This window comes from Camelus bactrianus, chromosome 8 (assembly GCF_048773025.1).
Source record: "Camelus bactrianus isolate YW-2024 breed Bactrian camel chromosome 8, ASM4877302v1, whole genome shotgun sequence".
In the NCBI taxonomy this organism is placed as follows: domain Eukaryota; kingdom Metazoa; phylum Chordata; class Mammalia; order Artiodactyla; family Camelidae; genus Camelus; species Camelus bactrianus.
Genome location: NC_133546.1, coordinates 54,894,896 through 54,916,704, shown reverse-complemented (window position 1 = coordinate 54,916,704; position 21,809 = coordinate 54,894,896).

Below are 21,809 nucleotides of genomic sequence, written 5' to 3'. Positions count from 1 at the left end.
TTGACACAACATTGTAAAATGATTATAAATCAATAAAAATGTTTAAAAAAAAAAAAGAATTCCATTTTGAGTCTCTAGTACATTTTCTGTGCACACAAACCTTTTCATTATTTTAGAAAACTGTGACAGTAAATATATTATTTTGTGGCTTGTTTTCAAAAATAACATAATAGTAAATAAACACACAAATTATCATGGCATTCAATATCCAGCTCATTCTGATTCTGCTCTAACTTTCTAGCCTTATTTTCTATGACTCTATGTGCTCTACCTAGTGTAGACCCACTGAGTGTTTTTCAACCATACATGACCCCTCTCACTTCCCTCCTGATTTTTTTCTAGCCATAGATTGTGCTAGCCTTAACAAAATCTCAGTCTGCTGAAACACACTAATTATTCAAGGTGAACAGAAACATTATTTTCTCCATGAAGTCTTTCATCTTCTTTAACATTTCTGGGATAAAAGAGAATCTTTATTTTGAATTCCTATAGACTTTTAATTCATGATTCTTATAATGCCAGTCATGTAGAATCATACATGAGGGTATGCTTTTTGCCATCACTTTTTTTCACCACTTTGTTAAATCTTTCTGTTGACAGGGATTATTTAGCATCTATTATGTTCCTGACAAATAATAAATGTTTAAGAATGCTTGTTTGTTGACTGACTGAATGACTATTTCTCCAAGTTGAGAATTCCTAGCTGGAGATTAACAAAAATAAAAGTACTAGCAATTGTATTTGGTGAATCAATTGTGAGTTGTTAAAAAACAAGTATCTAGATAAACAAGATTATACTGTATAGCACAGGGAAATATATACAAGATCTTGTGGTAGCTCACAGCAAAAAAAAATGTGACAATGAATATATGTATGTTCATGTGTAACTGAAAAATTGTGCTCTACATTGGAATTTGACACAACATTGTAAAATGACTAAAACTCAATAAAAAATGCTAAAAAAAAAGCATCTAAGTCATTTCTAAAAATAATTATAATTAAAGTAATTAAAATAAACCCAAATCCCTATACTGGTCAATTCATTTCACTCTGACAAATTTACCCTTTTTAAGAAAAAAAAAAAGTATCCTGAATCAGAGATCTAAGTATAGCATTTTGATTCTGCATAGTTTTCAAGGTCATGCAGGACCTTAATGGACATCTTAACATATTCTCTCTGGATCATTTCTTCTGGTAGCTTGAACTGCAATTAACATGAGTGTACTAAGGAAAAGAACTACACTAAAATTTAAGACTAAACAGGCCTTGCAACCCATTTAATTAGGCTGTATTTTTTGGTCTGTGCGATGTATTATCGATTTCGGTCAGTTGTTATATAGCATTATCACATCAGTGTGTCTGAATTCAGATTTTACTTTACAAAGTAGGAAAAGCATTTGCAACAGACAAGAGTTCTGTCACATAGCCACAGTCAGGGTTCCTAAAAATGAGCATCTCCTTTTCATTAAAAAAAATTTAATGTTTATTATAAAATAGAATGAAATACAGCTTAAAGCTAGGATCCAGATGTCAGTCATGGAAGCAGACTGGTCCTTCAGAGGAATCATGATTCAGGGTTTCAGACAAGGAGGAAAAGAACCCCGCCATGAACATGATAAAATTAGATCTGATTTGTGTGCATTGGTAATCCATATATTGAGGTCAGGAACCGTGGTTGAAGTGCACCATTTATGAGCTGCTCTTCCCTGTCTCAGAAGTAATCTGAAACACTGCAGCAGAGGCTTCATAACATTATTTAATTGGGTTATCTTGAGTAGAACTTTCTAACGGAAAAGAAGAGCACTGGAGCACACCCAAGATCTAATTAGCTGCAGCTTTTGTTTTGCTGTACAATTATGATTGTAGCATATATCTTCACAGCCCTCAATATATAGAAATAGTCTGAATGTTTTGTACAGTGTCCACAATATCTTCTCTTCCACTGGAGCATTCTATGTTGTCAAAAGTAAGAAAAAGTGATCAGAGAAGATAGGAGGGTTGAGTTTATATCTTTCTGAGTGGTTTTAAAAGTATGTTAAGAGGGTACGTGTGTGTGATGTGTATGTCTTACTGTAATACTAAACCATGCAAGAGTGTATTACTGTTTTGTGATATTGAGATCTGACAGCACATCAAGATGTTCAGGTGAAAAAACAAAGTAAAACAAGACAAAATATGATCAAAACACAACACATAAAGCCCTTTGGAAAGAAAACCAAAAATTACTATTTTCTTTTTTGGTCTTTCATGGGTTTTTCCCATTTTCAGTGACAAACTAAAGATTTTTTTCTTTTTATAATTTCTGTTTTAAAAGCCTCTATCTTGAAAGCCTTCTGTGGTTATCAGTGGGAGAAAACTGTGAAGTCTTGGATAAAGCAGTTTAAGTTGTTAAGCACAAAGATTACTTATGAATTTTTTTTAACCTACATTCAATTACTCTTATCCGTGCATCAAATATTCTGCTGGGATGTGGAGAAGTGGGTTTTAATATTCAAACCCGATGCTGACCTTTCAAAGTACTCTTCCAGCAGCTAAATACAGAAGTCTTTAGGGAGTGAGCACAAGGGTTTGATCATTTCTATGAGACACCATGTTTGCACTGATAAAACAGTGGTTGGCCAACAGTCCTCACGTGTGTAATGGCATATTATACATTGAGTGTCCCAGCAAACCTGTGTTCTCTCTGATACCCAGCCTTGGAAAGAGCTAGGATTCAGACTGATTATATGTAGCTTCCACATGGTGACCTGGGCCTGAAATTTCAAAGTCATCTTTGCTCCTTCTTCCTCACCCCACACTGAGTATCCAGGGCTCATCAGTCTGTCTTCAAATCCCTTGAAGACAAGTTTTGCCCAGTAAAAAGCCTTTCTATCACTTGGGGCATCTCTTGCCTAGACTGCTCCTACAGCCTTTTAAACTGTCCTTGTGCCTCCAGCTTTTCTCCCTTCAATCTAGATTTGGCATTGCATCCAGTGATCTTCTTAAACTATAAATGTGGTCACTTGCTTACCTGCCTCCAAACCCTTCCAATATCTTTTAAGGTGAACTGAAAACTACTTTTAAAGGCCTTCATGGTCTGCATCCTATGTATCTTCCTAGTTACACTCATCTGGAGCTCCTTGCCTTTCATCCTACGCTGCTGCTTTCTGAACATCTTGTTCCCAGACTGTAACATTCCATTGCTATTTTCAACTCTATGACTTTGTCCTTGCCTCAACTACCACCTCCTGCCAAGCCTTTATCCCTCACTTAATTGCATGACTCATTCTATCTCATTTTTAAGACTAGGCTTAGATGGCATTGTCCTCAAGAAGCCCCAAGGGATCTCTTGTCATGATTAAGGGCTCTTCTTGAGCACTGGAGTATCTGCAAACTTCTGAAGAACTCAATGCTCTGAACTATATTTGATCATCTATAAGTTTAAAATACCCAAAGGGCAAGTGTTCTTATCCATTAGTGTATCTAGCTCTGCTCCCTGCCTTCAACAAATGAAGACACATGGGTACTCTGTTAAACTCTTCCCTTCACATGCAGGTGGAGGAACCTAGGAAGTTGTCATCCTTTTTAGTGGAGGAGAAAAAAAAAGGGACCTTTATTGCCACATCTTGGACCACTAACTTTCCCATCAAATAGATACAGCAGTCATATGCAGAGGCCATATTCACCTTACATGCACCAGGACAGCTACATTTGTAGTTAAAATAGTGATACCAGTGGCTAAAAAGTCACTGTCTTGACCATACTGACAGCATTTCTACTCTTATAGCCAAGTGGGCCATTTCTTAGACCCCCTGCTATTAAGAAAGGAGCCAAAAATATACAATTGAGAAAAGTGAGTTTTTATAATAAATCATGTTGAAAAACTGGATATCTACATGCAAAAGAATGAAACTGGACCCATATCTTATACCATGCACAAAAATCAACTTAAGTGTATTTAACCTTAAATTTAAGACTTAAAACTGTAAAACTCCTAGAAAAAAAACCATGGGCAGTAAGCTCCTTGACAACAGTCTTCAAAGTTTTTTCTGGATTTGACACTGAAAGCAAAGACAACAAAAGCAAAAATAAACAAAGTAGGATTACATCAAACAAAAAAATCTTCTGTACAGTAAAGGACACAATCAACAAAATGAAAAGGCAACATACAGAATGAAAAAGGCCTGTATGAACTCTGAGATATCATTAAGAGACACAATTATGTATTATTGAAATTCCAGAAGGAGAATAGAAAGAGGAGGGGACAGAAAGCTTATTTAAATAAATAATGAATGAGAACGTCATAAATTGGGGGAGAAATTAAGACATACAAGCTCATGAAGGTCATAGGTCTCCAAAATGTCTCAACTCAGAAAGATCTTCTCTAAGATACATTATAATAAAACTGTTTAAAATCAAAGACAAGCATACATTTCAAAAGCAGTAAGAGAAAGGAAATTCTCACATACAAGGAAAACTCCATAATACTAACAGCAGAATTCTCAGCAGAAACCTAGCAAACCAGGAGAAAGCAGAATGATACACTCTAAATACAGAAAGAAACAACTGCCAGACAATAATACTTTACTGAGTAAACTGAGTAAAACTGTCCTTTCGAAATGAAAGAGATAAAGATTTTCTCAGACCAAATGAAAAAAAAAAAAAAGCTTTGGGAGTTTATCACCAATAGTCCTACCTTACAAGAAGCACTAAAATGATTTCAAGCTAAAATGAAAGGATACTAACAATATGAAAATACATGGAGGTAAAAACTCACTGTAGAGCTAAGAACAGACAAATTCAGAATACCCTAATACTGTAATGGTGCTATGTAAATCAATTTTAACTCTGGCATAAAAGTTAAAAGACAAACATTAAAATAACTATAGCTACAATAATGTGTTAAATGGATACACCATATAGAAAAGATGTGAATTGTGATGACAATAACAAAAAATGTAGGAGAAGTTAAACATAGAGCTTTTTTACACAGAAGTATATATAGTAGATAGTGGATGAATCACTTACGAAGCTAGTATGAAGGTTAAAAGTGGTAAAAATAATTATTATAACAATAAATTGTTAAAGTATATACAAGATAAAAAGATGTAAAATGTGACATCAAGAACACAAAATGTGGGGTTGGTAATGTTGTTGGGCTTTAAAAGGGATCAAAATTAAGTTGTTATCAACTTAAAATATACTGTTATAGGTTGTTACATATAAGCCTCATGGTAATCACAAAGGAAAACCTATAGTAAATACAAAAATAAAGGGAAGTAATATAAGCATATCACTATCATCGGTGTCATCAAACCAAAGGAAGAGAGCAAGAGAAGAACCACGGAAAAAAGAACTACAAAAATAGCCAGAAAACAATGAACAAAATAGCATTAAGCACATACCTGTTAGTGATTACTTTAAATGAAAATGGACTAAATTCTTCATTTTGTGGCTAAATCAAAAGAGAGTGGCTGAATGGATTAAAAATAAAACTAAAAAACCAAAAAACACAACTGATCTGTATGTTTCCTACGAGAGATTCACTTTAGATGTAAGGACATACACAAACTGAAAGTGAAGGAATAGAAAAAGATAGTCCATGTAAATGGAAGCCAAAAGCAAGCTGGAGTAGCTCTGTTTCTATCAATCACACACAAAAAAAGACTAAAACAAAGACATGACATAATGATAAGGATGATCAATCTAACAAGAAGATAAAACATCTGTAAATATTTTTGCACACAAGATAAGAGAGCCTAAAGATATAAAGCAAATACTAACAGACCTGAAGGGAGAAATATACAGCAATACAATAGTAATAGGGGATTTTAATATCCCACTTGTATCAGTGGTAGACCATCCAGACAGAAAATCAATAAGGAAACATTGACCTTCAACAACACATTAGACCAGATGGACTTATCACATATTTACAGATCATTCCATCCCAAAGCAACCAAATACACATTCTTCTCCAGTACACATGGAGCAGTTTCCAAGACATATATTAGGTCACAAAACAAGTCAGTAAATTTAAGAGAATTGAAATCATATCAAGCATCTTTCCCAACCACAATGATATGAAACCAGAAATTACATGAAGAAAAGTTCCAAATGTATAAATATGTGTAGATTAAACAAGATGCTATTAAGCAATTAATGGGTCAAAAAAAATTAAGAACACTGAGACACTGAAAATGGAGATATAATATAGCAAAATTCATGGGATGAAGCAAAAGTTGTTCCAAGAGAGAAGTTCATAGCAAAAATGCTACCTCAGGAAATCAGAAAATTCTAAAATAAAAACCCTAACTTTATACTCAAGAAACTAGAAAAAGGACAGATGAAGCCCAAAACTAGTAATAGGAAGGAAATAAATATGAGAGCAGAAATAAATGAAATAGAGGCTAAAAAAGGCAATAGAAAAGACCAGTAGAACTGAGATGGTTCTCTGAAAAAGGTAAACAACTTTGACAAAACTTCAGCTAAACTCATGAAGAAAAAAAGAGAGGGAACTCAAATAAAATCAGAAATAAAAGAGAAAATGTTACAACAGATGCCACAGAAATACAAAGAATTGTAGGAGACTACTATGAATAACTGTATACCAACAAATTAGACAACCTTGATAAATGAATAAATCATAGAAACATATAATCTTCAGACTGAATCATGAAGAAATACTAAATCTGAACAGACCAATTACTATCAAGGAGACTGAATCAATAATCTAAAACCGTGAACAAATAAAAGTCCAAGACCAGATAACTTCATTGGTGAATTCTACCAAGAATTCAAAGAATTAACACCAACGCTTCTCCAACTCCTCCAAAAAGGGTAAGAGGAGAGAACATTCCAAACTTATTTTACAAGGCCAGTATTACCCCAATAACCAAAACGAGATACGGAGGCCACGAGAAAAGAAAATGACAGATGAATATCCCAGATGAACACAGGTGCAAAAAATATCAACAAAATATTAGCAAATTGAATTAACAATACACTAAAGGATTTATACACGATAATCAAGTGGGATTTATTCCAGAGATGCAAGGATCATTCAATATCCACAAATCAATGTGATACACATTAAAAAAATGAAAGATAAAAATTATATGAACATCTCAATAGATGAAAAAAAACTGACAAAATTCAAGATGCATTTATAATAAAAAACTGTCAATAAAGTGGGCATAGAGGTAATGTACCGCAACATAAGAATGACTATATATGACAAGCCCACAGCTAACCTTATAATAGTGAAAAATTTTCTTCTAAGCTTCTAAAGCTTTTCTTCTAATATCAGGAATAAGGATGCCCACTCTCACTACTTTTATTCAACATAGTATTGAAAGTCCCAGCCAGAGCATATAGGCAAGAAAAACAAGTAAAAGTCATTCAAATTGGAAAGGAAGAAGCAAAACTGTCACTACTTGCAGATGGCAATATTATATATAGAAAACCCTAATGATATCATCATAAGACTGTTAGGACTAATAAACAGATCCAGTAAATTTGCAGGTTACAAAATCAATACACAAAAATCTAATGCATTTCTATACATTAATAATAACCTATGAGAAAGATAATTAACAAAAACAATCTCATTTACAATTGTATCAAAAAGAGTAAAATATCTAGAAATAAATTTAAACAAGGAGGTGAAAACTGTCTATTGAAAACGATAAAACATTAACAAAAAAAATCGAAGGGATTACAGATAAATGGAAAGACACTCTGTGCTCATGAATTTTAAGAATTAATATTGTTAAAATGACCATATTGCCCAAAGCAATATATGAATTAAATGCAATCCCTATCAAAATTCTGGCATTTTTCACGGAAACAGAATAAACAACCCTAAAATTCAAATGGAACCTCGAAAAACCACAAATAGCAAAAGCAATCTTGAGGAGAAAAACACACACACAAAGTTCGAGACAGCACATTACCGATTTGAAAATATACTACAAAGATATATTAATCAAAACATTTGTGCATTTTTGGTGGGAATCTAAATTGGTATAGCCACTATGGAAAACACTACGGAAGTTCCTCAATAAATTAAAAGTAGAATCACCATGTGATCCAGCAATTCTACTTCTTGGTATTTATCCAAAGGAAATAAAATCACTATCTTGAAGAGATATTAGCACTCCCAAGTTCATCGCAGTCTATTGTCAATAGCCAAGTTAGGCAAACAACCTGTCTACTGACCAATGAATGGATAAAGAAAATGTGTTAAATAAAATGTGGTATATATGCGTATATATATATATATATATATATATATATATATATATATATACCCAGTAAAATATTCTGCCATGAAATCCTGCCATTTGCAACAACATGGATGAAACCAGAAGACATTATGCAAATGAAATAAGCCAGAAAGAGGGAGACAAATACTGCATGATATCACTTTTAATGAATGGAATCTTTAAATAAAAAAAAATCAAACTCATAGAAGTAGAGAACAGAATGGTCTTTACCAGGGTCTGGAGGTGAGAGGACAAGGGGAGAGGTCAGTCAAAGGGTAAGAATTTCCAGTTATGTGAGATGGATGAGGCTAGAGATCGAATGCAGCAGACGGGATGACTATACTTAATAGTGTACTGAACACTGGAAAATGCTGAGAGCAGATTTCAGGTGCACTCATCTCACAATCAAAGTGGTCGCCTTGTGAGGGAATATGTTAATTAGCTTGATTGTAGTAATCATTTCACTGTGTATATATCAAATCGTCATGTTGTACACCCTAAATGTAGACAATTTTGTTTAAAAATAAGAGAAATTTTTCTTTTGCCTAGACAGAAAATTTTCCCACATAATTCTGAGTTTTAGATACACTTCTTCAATCAGCTTTTAATTTCATGTAATCTTGGGAATGTTTGCATTGTGGTAAATTGTGTATTGTTTCGCAGAAAATACTGGAAAGAGAATAGCTTGGGAGTACAAAACAGATACCAGAAAGAGCATTGATGTACTATCAGAAAAAATTTAATCATCCCCATTACATTCTTGTACTGTCTTTTGGTTTTTCCTGTGTTCCCCAAACACATATTCCCTTACTTTCAATCATTGTTGGAAGTCTTTTAGAGTATGACTTAGCTTAGGATTTCCCAACTTTTAGGGGAGAGATAATACATTTTTAACAGGTTATATCCATTTCACGACTAGGGCACAGACTATATAAACTGAAGCCTGGTAGTTGTTTGTTGTTTTATTACTTTTGTTTTTTTTAATGAACCACCACTGATTTAAGAGTAGAGGGATATTTCTAATAGGATGTAGGGTTAACTGGTAATCTTAATTTTCAATAATGTGCATATTTTTTGTTTTTTTTTTCTGTCTACAGGCACTTTAGAGAAAGGCCTAGTGAGACTGCATGTGCCTGGAAGACAAAAGCCACTTAGCAAAGCATATTTACCTTTAAAATAATTTTAAAAAGAAACTTCATGTATCAAACAAAGTATACTAATACAAAATCTATTCTCAGTGCCTGGCACTAAATGAATGAATAATAAACTTATCTTTTATTTTTGAAGTTACTTTTAAAAACTGTTCAGAATGTTGGCATGTAATCCAGAATACTAAGACCAAATTTTTAAATGTAAGATGACATATTTACTTCTATTTTGCAATTTGTTTTTATAAATAATTTTTATTATACAATCAATATGAAATTTTCTTGTTACAAGTTTTGAGGGAATTGGAGAAAAGTGGGATCTATAGTTTATATTTTTAAGTAATTGCTATAACAAGGTCATCACTAAATTATTTTAATTACCAAAAGTTATGACACATAGCTTTCTAAAGTAATATGGAAATATTGACGCGCATCACTCTCTTGTTAAGATCCCTGTGCTTAACAGAAAAAAGAAAACGGGGTGTGTGTGTGTGTGTAAATAATGTGGCCACGTGCACCCTGCATGATCACATTCACTAGAAATTACCTATCCTCTGATTCTATCTTTGACTCTTATAAAGAAACTATGTCATTGGTGCAGGCAGTTTCCCCCCCCACTCTCTGATGTCCTCATACCAACAACAATCTGCTAGGAGGAGTGGAACTTGCAGTTAGATGTACTCTGATACAATTTGTAATTAGTCTCCCAGAAATGAGAGCAATGTTTTGAAAAGTACATGCAGTTTTGAATGAGAACAATTAAAAATTATCTTTGTGGTTGGTTCCTTTATTTTCTTGTTCCTGCTTATGCTGTTTTTCAAATGATTGATTTTGTAATCACTGGGTTTCACTTGATAAATGAAAATTATTGCAAGCAATGTCCTTTATGCAATGAAATTTGATGTGCTAACAATACTTTGAAGGAATTTATCTATATTTTTCTCTTTCATATTTAATGGAGCATACACACACGCACAAGCACACACATGCACACATACACATAAAGAAACAAAAATGCTAATTCCAAAATTTTACACTGTTGTTCTGATTTATCACTTTCACCTTTTCAATTTGCATTTTTAGAAAGGGAACTTCCATTTCCCCATTTGATACTAAATTCTAAAATTTTCATACCTTAGACTTAATCCTAGGGTTTAAGCTTAATCACACTTTATTAGAAAAAAATAGAAGCTCATATTCTAGGTTGTAGTTGAAGGGAATATATTAGTTTCCTAGGGCTGCTGAACAAAACATCAAAAATTGAATTAAACTTAAAACAACAGAAATTTATTGTTTCACAGTTCTGGAGCTGGAAGTCTGAAATCAAGATGTCGGTAGGGTCACACTCCTCTGAAACCTGTAGAAAAATCCTTCTTTACCTCTCCCAAGCTTCTAATGTTTTGCTGACAATCTTTCATATTCTTTGGCTTAGAGCTGCATACCTCCAGTCTCTGTCTGTCTTATCACGTAGCCTTCTTCCTGAATCTCCGTGTCTTCACATGTCTGTCTCCTCATAAGGACAACAGTGGCACTGGGTAAAGAGCCCTCCCCACTCCAGGATGGCAGCATCTAACTTAATTAATTACATCTGCAACAACTCTTTCCAAACAAGGTCACGTTCTGAAGTACTGGGGTTAGGAATTTTATATGTATGTATGTGTGTGTGTATAAAACAACTCAACCCATAACCGGACCCAACAATATTTAGAAGTGTGGAAGTGAGTCTTGGCATTCTGACTAAGCTAAGACATTGGGCGCATTATCAAACCTTCTCTCAGATCTCATTTCATGCCATTCTTCCTTCTCCCATGAAAACTTTGCTCCAGATATTTTCTCAACATTTTACATCTCCCCTCCATTTTTACACATTGGTTTGGTCCTCTTCTTTATGCTGTCTCAGTCTTCATACTTAGTCTTCATCTGTGGAGCTCTGATCAGTTGTACTTACACAGTCATCAATATAATAGTGATTTCATTAATGTCTTTCTCCTTAAATAAGCTGGAACCTATCTAAATACAAAGGCTCTAATTCTTTTCCCATTATTATGACCACAGTGCCTTGCACAGTGCCTGAAACAGAATATTCTGTAGTGATATTTTTGGGGAAATCAATGAATATATTTTCTTTGCATCAGGAGCAAAGAAACAGTACCATCATTAGGTGTAGGAAGTCTTAAAACTACATAAGAAAGTATGGCGTACAGTATAGGATATATGCAATTAATAATCATGGAAGAATAACAATGCTATACACATAAGAAAAGAAGGAAAATGCACGGAAGCTTAGAAAAAGGGATCTAGGGTAGGAAAATATGTCACAAAGTCATACAAAGTAATGACTTCAGGAAAATACATTAGAAATAAATACTTGTGATTTCATAACCATACAGTCTGTTTCTAAACATGCATTTCCAATGTACCACGGCACTGTGACTAAGATTAACTTCTCTGGAGTCATGTGGTCTGGGTGGAAATCAAGCCCTTGCTGGCTGCGTTGTTTGCAAGTATTTTCTCTCGGTTGTAGGCTGTCTTTGCATTTTGTTCATGGTATCCTTTGCTGTACAAAAGCTTATAAGTTTGATTAGATCCCATTTATTTTTGCTTTTATTTTTATTGTCTCGGGAGACTGACCTAAGAAAACACTGGTACAACTCGATGTCAAAGAATGTTTTGCCTACGTTCTCTTCTAGGAGTTTCATAGTGTTATGTCTTCTATTTAAGTCTTTAAGCGATTTTGAATTTATTTTTGCGTACGGTGTGAGGGAATGTTCTAACTTCACCGATTTACATGCTGCTGTCCAACTTTCCCAGCACCACTTGCTGAAGAGATTGTCTTTTCTCCATTATATTTGCTGGCCTCCTTTGTCAAAGATTGATTGACCATAGGTTTGCAAGGGTCTATTTCTGGGCTTTCTGGTAGACTGGAGTTGTCTGTTCATTGTTTCTTCAAGGAAATTCTCTTGATCTTTTAATTGGGAGTAATTCCTCTGCTTTTTCATTTTCTTATATTTCTCTAACTCTGTGAGTTTAGTAAAAGCAGTTATCTACTGTGGTCTTGAAGAGCTATTTTTATGTGGAAGTGTCCCTATGCAGCCTCTGTGAGCCTAATATTTTTGTTGTTAGTGTGGATGCCTGCAACTTCTTTCCTCAGTGTGTGCTGGCCATTACCCCCATGGTAGGGGACGTGATTGGTGTGATGACCAGAGCCTGCACTGGGTGATGAGCAGGGTCTCTTTTTTTGCTCTGTGGTTGTCACAGCTCTGTTGCGGGCAGTGTATGCTCCCAGTTGTTGGAGTCAACACCCCCCCCATCTGTCTCTCAACTGTGATGTGGGGTGGGCGGGACTAGAGTCCTCCCACTGTGAGAAGAGCTGTGCAGGAGCCATCCACTGCAAAGTGTGCTCTATGGTGTCACCTGTCACCCCCTGGGTGGGCTCACAAAGTACCTTATTTTTGGTACTGCCCTCAGCCCCATCTCAACTGTGGGAATTCAGGCAATCGACCTGGATGTCCTTCAGTCACTGTGCTCACAAAGCCATTAGCACAGATCTGATGGCACAGAATCACTGAGGTCAGGCACTCAACCCACTGTAGTAGCTACTGAGTTAGCTCATACCCCGGCCCCACTCTGTGTGTGCATGCCTGCAGAGCTGGCAACTGTACCTGCCCCAGCCATGGAAGCACCAGGAAGCCACTAGGATGCCCCACTGCCTGCAGCGGGTAAATACATGAAATGCACAGCTGCTAGGACACTCAGATTTCAGCCCTGCTTCCAAAGTCACGAGGCCCCTGGTGACTGGCTTGGATTTCAGCTTCACCTCTGCTTCAGGGCAACCTGCCAGTGCTTGCACACTCCCAGAACTCATAGAAGCCTGCTGTGAGCATGCCTAGAATGAAGCTGCTAGGGTGGGCTCCACCCCTCCCTTCAAGTATGCATGTTAACAATGGGGCTTCAACGCAGATCAAGGCTCCTTCCTGTGCATACTCCCAGTTGCATCCTGGAGTCTGCTGTCTCCACACAGCCAACCCCTGTCTTCTCCCCGATCTGTCCTCTGAAGCCCGAGTTTCAGCACCCAGCCCCCGCTCACACTAGCAGATGAGCATCTCAGGTTGGGCAATGCAGCAAGTTGGCCCGGACCTCTCTCTGTTCTGCCTGCTACATACTGGTTCCCGCACTCTCCTGAGCCTGTGAAGCTCCCTTTCTGTCCTAGCTGATTTCCCCACTGAAGGGGCTTCCTAGGATGAGAGAATCTTTCCTCTTTCACAGCTCCCTCTCAGGGGTGCAGGTCCATCCTAAGCCCTTCTTTTTTCTTTTGTCCTACCTCGTCATATGGAGATTTTTCTTGTAATTTTGGTTTTATGAGATCTCCTGCCAGCTTTTAGCAGGTATTCTGTGAGAACTGTTTCACATGTTGACGTATTTCTGATGTACTTGGGAGGAGATGAGCTCCACATCCCTCTACTTTGCCATCTTGATCCAGATGACTGTTCATCTTTGAATCAACTATGAGCATCATAGTTGACAAATACAGTGAAAGGGAGGTGGTCTTAAATGCTGTGTTTGTCTTTCATTAGATACTTCCTTGAAATATTATGGAATTTTGGTAAGCATATGAAGAAGAACATTGGATCAAAAGATTTTAGTCGCATAAATTCTTGTAGCATCTTATTAAGACTGATTTTATAATTTATGAGCCTCATTTCTTGGGTTTCCTCATAGAAGATACTATAGTAATAGTTGATTCAAACATAATCACACAGATGTCATTTTATTCAATAATTCCAAGAGACAAATATATCAGACCCTTCACATAAAATAGAATTAAAATACTATGTATTATTGAACATTGTGATTTTACGTATTTCTGGGTCGTTAAATCTTTTAAGGAAGGAAAATTTGTTTGATTTTAAGTAAACTGACAATATTTTCACAGGAATAGTATTTTGTTATTCCTACATAAAATTTCTACATAGAGGACAAGCACAAGATGATGTCTGATTCATTAATCTGTTTGTCTTGAAACCATACTGCCCTATTGACAACAATATTGTATCATGTGAACAATGCCCAGACTCACTTTAAAAGTCATTGAAAGGCAGACTGCATGTACACCAGATTTATTGAGACATCCAGAATTTCATTTCATGAATTCCAAATGTTCAATTATAGCTTGGGGAGTTTTTATGGGTCTTCTAATTTGATTCTGTGGTTGTTGGGAAATTGGGAAATTAGCAGCATATTGTCATTACCTAAGTTTTAGAAAATAGTCAATGACAAAAAGTGTGAGAGAAAAAAAAATCAATATAGCTAGGAAATGGAGAATTAAGGTAAATTTACCAAATGGATTTTCTCTAACCCATGTACTTTCAAATACATTTTGGAATAAATAAACCTGAGTATGAACACCTATACATTCTTCAGTCCTTACAGATTCTAAGAGGATACCTAATCTGAAAGCCCAAAAAGTACAGTAAGTTTGTAGACATTATTAACAATCTTGCTAACAGCCATTGTGTGTAAGTTATGACGATTCAAACACAGGAGAGCTGACAAGCAATTTATTCCACATATCAATGTTTGTATTTATGTTGACCCACTATGCCAGCAGCCAAAACAAAAAATCACCAACTAATTTACTATATGAAAGTTCAACAGTTAACGACGTAGACTAACTGTAGTATATCCTTCACACACATGCACACAAACCACACAAACACATAAAAATATAAGTAACAAGTTACATTTACATTTATGTTCCACCTCTATGATTTGGAATAATTTGCACTTGGGTACTAAAATATTTGAATCCTACAAATTCACAGGAAACCAAAGAATCACTACTTGAATCCTCATAAAGAAGTTGCATTTTGTTTATAAAAAGTGCAAAAGACTAAATCTTAAACTACAAAATTTAAAAGAACATCCAAATTTGAGTGATGAATTTGTAGTAGGTAGCTTTGATGGCAGGCTGAAGCTTAAAAATTAAACTAACCTGAGTGTAAATCCTCACTCTAAAATTTAATAGCTGAGCATTATCGAAAATCAGTTAAATTATTGTTTTTCATCTGTTAATTAAGGAAAACAACTATTACCTCATGGGGGATTTGTGCAGATTAAATGTGGTAAATATATAACTGTCTTATATACTGCATAGTATCAATGGTAGATGGAAAATAAATATTTCACTTCTCTCTGCCTACGCTTTTTGTGCTGTTTGGCAAATTAAATTCTTTAATTCAGTTACTCTTTTGCAAATTGAAACAATTCCTGTACTATATATATGTTTCCCCTAAGAACTAGTACATAGAAAATTAAAGTGGGAATTATGTCTTATCTGAAAAAAAAAGAAGAAAAAAGCCAATTCTGGACACAGTAAGAATTGGGATTATATAGGGATTTAGCAGAGATTGAGTAATGGTTAAGATTAATGTAACACACAGACACAGCAACCAGACTACTTTAAGACCTTAACTGGATATGAAGGCTCTGAGTGACCAAGATGAGCAGTGTATACAACCTTAAAGAAGAGACCTGACTTATCTGGCAGAGACCATCTATAACATAGTTGCCATCAAAATTTATGCCACCATGTTCAGTCCAAATCCCTTGCGACCTTATAACTCGTCTTCCTTCTTTCAATGTTGTCCCGTTTAAGCATAGCTCCCAACTACAAATTTTTTTTAAATTCCAGTAAATTCACGGCACTTCCCTGCTTAAAATCTCCCAGCGGCCTCCCATGTTATCCAGAATAAAAATCCAGACTCCTTCCCAGGTACATTGAAGGCCTTATATGCTCTAGCCTTGCCTCTCTCCTCAAACCTTATGTCCTACCTCTCTGTTTCTTTCTCTTCTGCAGCCACAAAACCTTCCCGTTGTTAGGTGTAACACACTGAAAAGTTATGTTTTATACAGTTTTACATAAACTTTGTTTATATTTTTACTGTGGTATCCCCAGCTCCTCAAGTAGAACCTGACTCTCAATAAATATATATTGAGTATATTAATCAGTTCAACTCTGCTTTATTTCATGATGTGCAGTCTAGCTAATTAAATTGAACTGAATTGAACAAACTTACTGAGCACAAAGTATCTACAAGGCATAGAGTTATAGATTACAGACAACTATAGAGGTTGACAACATGTTCTTTCCCTCAAAGAGTCTATAATCTATAAGGGATACTGATATAGAAAAAATATATATAATAAAGTTTAAATTAATAAATACTGTAAGATGTAGAGTGTGCAGTAGAAACAAATGAGAAAATTTATTTTTATTCAGGAGGAAGCATTTAAGCTAGGTCTTAAGATATGGATAACACTTTTAAATTGTCATCATTACCAGCATTATTGCTTAAGTATCGCATTAATAAATATCAAAAGAAATAAAAATCACCTATAGTCCTAGTACTTCAAAAAAATTAATTTGGCTTTTTTTCATTTTACTCTCTTTATGTGTTTATACCATTTATATAACTGCAGCTGAAATATACATTCAACTTTTTATTCTACTTTTTAAAAACTTCATGGTTATTAAAAGTTTTATTTACAATTTTAAGTTAAATGACTGCATAATATTCCAGAGTTGATTAACCAAAATTTAGCTATTTTTTAATTGGTTATTTAGTTTCTTTTCAGTTATTCCTTAAAATGTATACCCTTGTAATGAACATGCTAAGGCATACAGCTCACTTGAGAATCAGCAGGATTTCAACAATAAAAATGAAAAAAAATCATTTTACAGACAGAAGAAAAGGGGATAAAGATCATGCATAACCTAGATATGTAATAATTATTGCAATTTAGGATTGAAAGAATTTAAGACATCCTCCACTCACATTGTCTCATTTTCAGATGGGGAAATTGAGGTCCATGCAAGCTAAATAACTACAAATATGACACAGCTAATCAGTGGCAGTTTAAGAACAAGTTTCAACCTATAGTCCTCTAGATTCCAGTCACCCAAATCTGCAAATATGAGGCCCTCTAGTTATGAAATTTTAACACATCCTTTAAGAGCTGGTATTTCAGCCTTGGCTTTCTGGCAACGTCTGTTTAATGCTCATTCTTCATTCAGTTCTTCTTTTGGTTCCTCAGTCAGGCTTTATGATCTATATTCAATGGACCTGATTATGTTCCTCAAGTATTTATGCCCTTCTATCATGAATATGTGTATGTGTATGTATGTGTGTGTGTGTGTACATACATGTATACTTGTATAAGCAGTTGTTATATACAATTGTTTGGCTTATTTGTTTCACAGAATTTTTAAAAAATGCAATGAAACCTTATATGAGTTTTTCTTTCCTATTTGAATTTTGAGTTTGTGAATGCATGTGTGTGTGCGTGTGCATGTATGTGTTTATGTGTGTTTATTCATTAGACTGTCAATAGGTAGGACTTAGCTGTCTTTGTACTGTGATCTCTTCTTCCAGAAATATATAAGCTGAATTATGAATATTCAACCACAAGGATAGCTTATGTAATACATTAGATGTAATAATTTGGCATCCTGATTCCTATGCAAAAAAAAAAAAAAAAAAGTTCTTCACCAATGGTGGGATGATGATGCTGGTAAATTCAATCTTAAGCAAAAGAACAAATTTTATAGCCTAAACACTTCTCTGCTTATTAATTCACCACATTTATATGTATAATTCTTTCCCTTAATTACATTGCTATATTTAGGTCAATGTATGTTACCACCTCAACATTTTAAAAACCAACCATTATTTTCAAGGGCTCTGACAAAACATGTTCTTTTCTGAACTTTTTAATTTTCTGCTTGGAAAAAAAATCACTTTGCCTCAAATGATTTGCTTGTTTCTCTTGAAAATATGTATGTTCTTTTTATACATAAGAACTTACACAGAACACCAAAAAAGCATTTTTCATAAATCCCAGCACTTTTGATCAGAACCATTTGCAAAATCAATGATAGGATCCTGTCTGAGATTAGTTGGCAAATTATTTCAAAACCCAAATCTTAATAACAATGTATACAAATATATTTCTTAGAGCACAGTTTCTTCAGTTCAATCATGAATTCAGAGCAGCCCAAGCTGTGCTATTTTGTAGGTGTGGAGGTTTTTTTTTTTATATATACCCACGAATTATTGTGCAGAGAGAAGATGTGAGCTGCAAAATTCAAAAGGAAAAATAACAGCATTTTTTATTATGTGGCAACCAGATAGATTCAAGCAGAGAGCTGTCCTCAGAAAATCACTCCATAGATTATGTCACATGATGGTGAATAATGTTCTGAAATTGAATTACATAACACATAAGCTACTTTTCAAAGTATGAAAATGAAGTTTTCATTATGCAGGAAGAGAATAAAATCAAATAGAAAAAATATTTAAAAAATGCTGTACCTAAAGTATGTTTTTCAGAAAAGTACAGAGGTATTATACACAGATATAGGTATTAGGAACAGGTTGGGCTATCAGATACTCAAATAAGTATTTGATAGATTGAAGATTATTGCATAATCATAATGTGCTATATTCAAATTGAGTTTAACTTGTCCACTGAGGAAATCTACACTGAGAAAACCAGTCTTAGAAGTAGAAATTACTTCACCTAAGAGATCAACTCTTTATTGTATGGTTGAGAATTAAATATTTATCAAAAATAGAGGGTGGTTTGAGACTAGAATACCACTTTTTTAACTTTCCCTTTACAAACTCTATGACTCTATAAGACCATGTGATTTCCTGAGACTCAGTAATAGAAGCACAGAGCTAATTCAGGCTGCCATAAGAAAAACTGATTTATGAGGAACATTGCAGCATCAATGGGAAACTGAAAGACCAGCTAAATCTGAGGAGAAAATTAAAAGAAGCCAGAAGGAAGACTGGACCCCTGTATTACCAACAATTAAATCAGTTCTTTTTGACTTGGGACACATCTTCTTCAGGTAAGGTATCACAATTCCATCTTACTTAATTTCACCTCATCCCAAACCTTTCCATACACAAGCTATGAACTTATTCTTACTAACTGTAAATTCATTTCTGGGTCTGATTACTTTTGGATCTTCTATAGTTAATGGAATCGCTGCAAATGAAAATATAATGGAATTTTGTTGTTGTTGACTGGTTTGTTGATTAGCTGTTTTTTTTTTCTAAGCACATGTAGATATATGGAGTAGTGGGTTAGCCTTAATAAAAATGTTCATGCTTGATATAGGCCAAAGTTTTATGGTGAGGTAAAAATACTATTAAAATCATTAGATTGAAACAATTGTGCTTTAGCTTTTAGGCATGCAAATAAGAAAATAAAGAGCAGGGGCTAATTTAAAAATAGTTAAAATGTAGGGTACTGTGGTTTAATTTATGCCAGGAAGGAGTGATTACTTGAACGTTTCTCTCTTACTAGTGTCTGTGAATCTTTTGCTTTTCTCATGAAAAATTTTTTAAAATGTTATTTGACAAAAAAATCTTTTATCTTGATTTGTATTTTTAAATTGTAAGATTAAACATTCTACTATTTATTTCATAATCTTTGAATTCCTTTTTTTTTTAATTATGCCCTTTGGCCATTTACCTACTAAAAATTTTTGCATATTTAAAATTGATTTAAAAAACAAAATAAACATTGAACCAAAAAGAGATAATACTTAAGCTTTTGAAGAGTTTATGTTTTCACAGGATATTTAAATCTCTTAAAGATCAGCTGTAACATAGTGTAGGGAACTTAGAATCATTGTTAGGCTTTGCAAAGACATTCATTTTGTTGCACTGTCTGGAGGAAAACCAAAGTCTAGGATTTAACAAGGTTTGGTGGAGAAACAGATACAGAAACATACTACAGATGCAGATATATATTCTCAGAGGATAGCTTATAGTGTTACAAGGCTACCTCAAGAAGTAAGAAAAATCTCAAATAAATACCCTAAACTTATACATAAACGAACTAGAAAAAGAAAATTTAAATTTAGTAGAAGGAAAGGAAAATAAAGATCAGAGCAGAAATAAACGAAATAGAGACAAAAAGTGGAAAACATCAATAGAGATAAGAGCTGATTCTTGGAAAACTTAAACAAAATTGACAAAGCCCTAGCCAGACTCATCAAGAAAAAAAAGAAAGAACTCAAATATAAAATCAGAAGTGGAAGAGAAGTTACAACCGACACCACAGAAATACAAAGGATCTTAAGTGATTACCACCAACTGCATGCCAAAAAATTGGACAACCAAGACTGAATCAGGAAGAAATAAAATATGAACAGATCAATTACCAGTAATAAAACTGAAGCAGTAAATTTAAAAAAAAAAAAAAAGCTGTCAACAAACTATTGCAAAAAGTTGAATAGGATGGAACACTTCTGGACTCAAACTATGAAGCCAATACCCTTATATCAAAAGTGAGACAAAGACAAAACAAAACAAAAATAACAAGCCAATATCACTGAGAACATAAATGCAAACCCTCAACAAAATGTTAGTGAACTGAATTCAACAGTATATTAAAAGGATCATATGCAGTGATCAAATGGGGTTTATCCCAGGGATGAAAGGATGTTTCAATATCTACAAATCAGTTAGCATCAGTTAACACGATACATCACATTAAGAAATTGAAGAATAAAAATCATATAATCATCTCAATAGATACAGAAAAGCTTTTGACAAAATTCAACATTTGTTTATATTAAAAACTGTCAACAAAGTGGGTAGAGAGGGAAGATACCTCAACATAATAAAGGCGTAAAAAAGACAAACCTCAGACCACATCATGCTTAATGGTGAAAAGCCAAAAGCATTTTCTCTAAGATTAGAAACAAGATAAGAATGTGCACTCTTGCCAGTTTTACTCAACATAGTATTTAAAGTTCTAGTCACATAAATAAAACAAGAGAAAGAAACAAAAGGAATCCAAACTGGAAAAGAAGAAGTAACACTGTCAATTTTTGCAGATGACATGATAATTTATATGGAAAATCCTATACACACCACCAAAAAACTTAGAGTAAATGAATTCACTAATATTTCAGGTTACAACATTAAATACAGAAATCTTTTGTGTTTCTATACACTAACAACAAACTACCAGGAAGAGAAATTAAGAAAACAGTTTCATCTACAATTGCATCAGAAAGAATAAAATACCTAGGAAAAAAATCTAACTTAGGAGGTAAAAGACCAGTACTTGAAAACTATAAGACACTGATGAAAAAAACTGAAGATAACACAATGGAAAGATAGACCATGCTGACGGATTAGAAAAATTAATATTGTTAAGATGACTACCCAAGGCATTCTATAGATTCAATGCAATCCCTATCAAAATACCAATGGCATTTTTCACAGAACTAGAATAAATGTCCTAAAATTTGTATGGAAACACAAAAGACCTCAGATTGTCAAAATAATCTTAAGAAAGAAGAGAGATGGAAGTATCATGCACCCTGATT